This window comes from Dipodomys merriami, unplaced genomic scaffold (assembly GCF_024711535.1).
Source record: "Dipodomys merriami isolate MVZ:Mamm:240054 unplaced genomic scaffold, mDipMer1.0.p SCAF_5, whole genome shotgun sequence".
NCBI classification, from domain to species: domain Eukaryota; kingdom Metazoa; phylum Chordata; class Mammalia; order Rodentia; family Heteromyidae; genus Dipodomys; species Dipodomys merriami.
In genome coordinates, this window is record NW_027206068.1 from 15,533,498 (window position 1) to 15,538,117 (window position 4,620).

The 4,620-nt window shown below is 39.5% G+C and overlaps 1 pseudogene across 1 annotated transcript; it reads left to right on the top strand.

The window, feature by feature from the left end:
- The first annotated feature begins 2,154 nt into the window (after positions 1 to 2,154).
- Positions 2,155 to 2,811, top strand: LOC138810053 (ubiquitin-conjugating enzyme E2 D2 pseudogene; annotated as a pseudogene). The gene has a single exon (XR_011367008.1). The product of XR_011367008.1 is annotated as a ubiquitin-conjugating enzyme E2 D2 pseudogene (transcript).
- Positions 2,812 to 4,620: the final 1,809 nt, after the last annotated feature.

A 4,620-nucleotide genomic window follows, 5' to 3' on the forward strand; every position in this document is an offset into this window, starting at 1 on the left:
GGAGAAAAATCTTTATTCAAGTTGTTGAACTTTACTCTCATGTATTGACAAAGTCCTGAAAAAACAATTAGTAATTAAACACTTCTTTGAATAACTCACATAATCCAGAACTTTGCTTATTTACTGAAGGCTTACTATAAGGCTAAAACCTATTGACATGAGATAGAAAGATAGTTTCCAATCCCAAATCATAATTTTCACATTCTAAATGATAGCTTAATCATGCAGGGATACTTACCAGTCCAGGACTAGTAATGTTTACAGTGGGACTTCCTTCAGTTTGGGGGTCATTATCAGTCTTACTGGCCTTTGCTTGTACACCACCTCAGGGCAGCTCAGTGTCTTCCAGTCTCAGTAACTTTTCTTGAGTGACTAACAAAGATTTGTAAACTTCCATGTGTTTGCCATGTTTCTTCCCAGATATAGTTACCAAACTGCCACCTCTTGAGCCACTACATGTATTGATCACCTGCACAGGTAATTCTGATGAAGTCTCAAAACCTTCTCTAGTGCTACACACCCTGAACAATTAGGGGTTCCTCACCAGAAACTCTGTTCTAAGATTCCTTTAAGAATGCAACTGCCATCTCAAAATGGTAAGACAAAGACAAATGGTGAACCAAGGCAATAGTGTTACTCACAAGGCAGTATGTTCAAAATGAACTGTACAACTTGGGGGGAGGGGATAAGGGAGGGATGGGAAAGGGGAGAAATGGGAGGAAGGAGATAACAAGTTTGGTAAGAAATGTACTCACTACCTTATGTATGTAACTATAGCCCCTCTGTACCTCACCTTGACAATTAAATTAAATAAAATAAATGAATAAAAAGAAAAATGAATGAAACATTGAAAAAAAGAATGCAACGGCCTTCAATGAGCTTAAACTGTTTTTTTTTAATCTAAGGCAAATAGAGTGAGTTATAAAGAATTTTAGGGCACTGGCTCAGCCAGTACAAGGCCACGAGTTCAATCCTCAGTACCAAAAAAAAAACCCACAAAAAACATTAGTTTTAAAATAGAATGATCACAAGCTCTTTACCTGTTTCCAATTAGGGGAAGCTATGTAGGGAAACTTCAGGAAAGATGTTCTATGGCCTTGCAATTACTTCCTCTACTCCCGAACATCCCAATGTGTGTAGCACTTGGAACACTCTCTTTTACAAATTTTATATTTATGTATAAATACAATATATATGCTATAGTATATTCACTTAAATGGCTTTTACATTTGAGAAAATAAATCAGTTATTAAATTGTGTGTGTGTGTGTGTGTGTGTGTGTGTGTGTGTGTGTGTGTGTGTGTGTGTGTGTGTGTGTAAAACAGGACTTGAACTCAAGGCTTAGGTACTGTCCCTGAGATTTTTTTTCTTTTAATTTTACTCAAAGCTAATGCTCTACCTTTTGAGCCACAGCTTCACTTTTAGCTTTTTTGGTGATTGATTGTAGGTAAACGTCTTATTGCCTTTCCTGTCTGGTCTGGCTTCCAACCATGGTCCTCCAAACTCAGCCTCTCTGAATAGCCAGGATTATAACCATGAGACACTGGTGCTTAGTGACTTGTTATAGTTTACTGTGACTTGTTGTACTTTAAGACATTTTTAAAAAGCTTGGCATATTTTATTTTAAACCCTAACATTATTTGCTAGATAACGTATGTGCAATATGAATATTTTTATATTTTGGTAATTTTAAAATAATATGTATCAACCAGGGTGGTGTCACATACTAAGATCCTAGCTACTTGGATAGTAGAAGAAGGTAGACTAGTTCACAAAACTTTAGCAAGACCCTTCCTCAAAAATATACATTAAACCAAAGAGCTAGAAGCCAGGTTCAAGTGGTAGAATATCCTCTACAAAAATTGGGTTCAGGAGTTTGGGAGGAAGAATCAGCGGCTGCTGTGGCTGGGGGCTGGGCCTTCTGGGCCTTCTGGGGCTTCTGGGGCTTCTGGGGCTTCTGGGGCTTCTGGGGCGGCTGGGGCGGCTGGGGCGGCAGTGCATAAAGGGGTCCCTGGGTGATGCGGTGATCCACTGCGGCAGCCCCAGAAGCTGAGCAGGCCCTGGCCTACCCGCGATTGCCCAGGCAGCCTCAGGCCTCCTGGTCCCTTCTCCGTCCCTCCGGGGTCCCAGTCCCAGCCCCAGGGGCTGCTACCTCCCACCATGGCTTTGAAGAGAATCCAAGAGGAATTGAATGACCTGGCACGGGATCCCCCAGCACAATGTTCAGCCGGTCCTGTTGGAGATGACATGTTTCATTGGCAAGCTATCATAAGGGGACCAAATGACAGTCCCTATCAGGGTGGAGTATTTTTCTTGACAATTCATTTCCCAAACCACCTAAGGTTGCATTTACAACAAGAATTTATCATCCAAATATTAACAGTGATGGGAGCATTTGTCTTGATATTCTACGGTCACAGTGGTCTCCAGCACTAACTATTTCAAAAGTCTCTGTTGTGTGATCCCAATCCAGATGATCCCGTAGTGCCTGAGATACTCGGATCTGCGAAACAGATAGAGAAAAGTACAACAGAATATCTCGGGAATGGACTCAGAAGTATGCGATGTAATTAAAGAAATTATTGGCTAACCTCTACAAATAAAGATAGGGGAACTCTGAAAGAGAAAGTCCTTTTGATTTCCATTTGACTGCTTTCTATGAGCCCACGCCTCATCTTCCCCTGTGCACGTGTTTACCTGATAAAACAGCAGTGCTGCGTGTTGTACATACTTGGAACAACAAACTAGAGATACTGTACTTCTGTACCAACATTGCCTCCCAGCAGAGAAGTATGTGTGTGAAAAGCCAATCTTCCAGGCGTAACCTAGGTGTGAAACTAAAAACTTTACTTATTGGCAGAAATTTGGATAACGGCAAGGTGCGAGGGATGGTGGGCACATAGTGTGTACTTGGATGGGGGAAAGCTCCACTGGCCTGTAGGAGATTGTTTTTAAGTGGAATCCATTTAAAATCAAAACAGTTATGAACAGCAAGGTGAAGAACATGAAGGTATTCTGTATTCATTTTCTTCGAAGGACTTACAACTTAGGTGAAAGTTATGACCAAGCAGATTAAACTACCCATATCCTATATTCTAAGGTCTAAGTTTAACTGGCCAACATTTAAATGGATTGGAGCTATTGGAACAAAAAATGTAATGGGCTTTGTTTCCAACTCTTTTACATTTCCTTACCCTTTCAGCCTTTCATCCTCTCTCTATCTCTTTTTCTCTCTCTTTCCATATTCTTTGGTTTGTATGTGGTTTCTCAGTTAATACATAGCTAATAGCTCTTATTTTCTTATGTTTTTAACTGCTTAGGCCTATTTGGATGTGAAAATTTATTTGATGGAAATACTTGGGTATATTTAAAGACCCAATTGCTCCTCCGGAGCTTGTACGTTCAAGAATGATTAATCTGTAATAAACTTATTACTACAGTCATTACATATAAAACAAAAAAAATTGGCTTCAATCACCAGTATTGCTAAAATAGAAAAAAATAATGCATAAGTTAATATGTGAACATATAAATTGGTAGCATAATATACTGCTGGTTCATGTCTGTGACCTTAGCAACTTGGGAGGTTGAGATTTTGAGGCTGGTAGTTCAAGGCCAGCCTAGGTAGAAAACTCTAAACCCACAGCTGGAATCAGTGATGCATACTTTTCATCCCAAACTCAATGAGAGGCTGAGATTGGTAGGGCCATATTTCTAGGCTAACCTAGGTAAAAAAAAAACTATCTGTGAAACTCTTAACTTCATGGAAAGGAATTTGTATATCTTGGCATGTGCCTATGATCTCAGCAATAAATGGGAAGCCTAAAATAGGCAGATCATGACTAAGGCTCATGCCTGCATGAGAGTTAAGACCTTATCTCCTAAATAAGCACACACACACACACACACACACACACACACACACACACACACACACACACACACAATCAGCAAAAAACAGGGCTGAACTTGTGACTCAACTGATAAATCAGCCAAGTTTGTTTGGTTGGTTAAGATTGTTGGTTAAATTAAGTGAAAAATAGACCATTCTTGAAATGTGATTTGGTGATACTCTAGTATTATAAAAAATAAAATAATTATTCAGTTTATACACATAATTTAATCTAACAATTTTAACATTTCCCAAAAGAAAGCTATAATTGCCAGGCACCAGTGGCTCACACCTGTAATTCTAGCTACTCAGAAGGCTGAAATCTGAGGATCACAGTTCAAAGCCAGCCCTGGAAGGAAGGTGTGACTCTTATCTCCAATAAACCACCGGAAAACCAGAAGTGGCACTGTGGCTGAAGTGGTAGAGTGCTAGCCTTAAGCTGGAAAGCTGAGGGACAACGCCTTGGCTCAGAGTTCAAGCTCCAACATTGATAATAATAAAAGAAAGAAAAGAAAAAAGAAAGCTATAATTAGAATATTTTAAGCATGACATTTTTGATGTTGCCTCCTTAGAAATGAGAGCTTAATGGAACTCCAGAGGTATGTGTGTATGTGTTACCAGAGAATGCTGTAGGTGTCTGTTCCCATTTCATTCCCATCTTTATTCCTCTCAGCAACAACTTCAAAACTCAAAGGGGAAATTGTTAGAAATTTTAAATGACTTTAAAT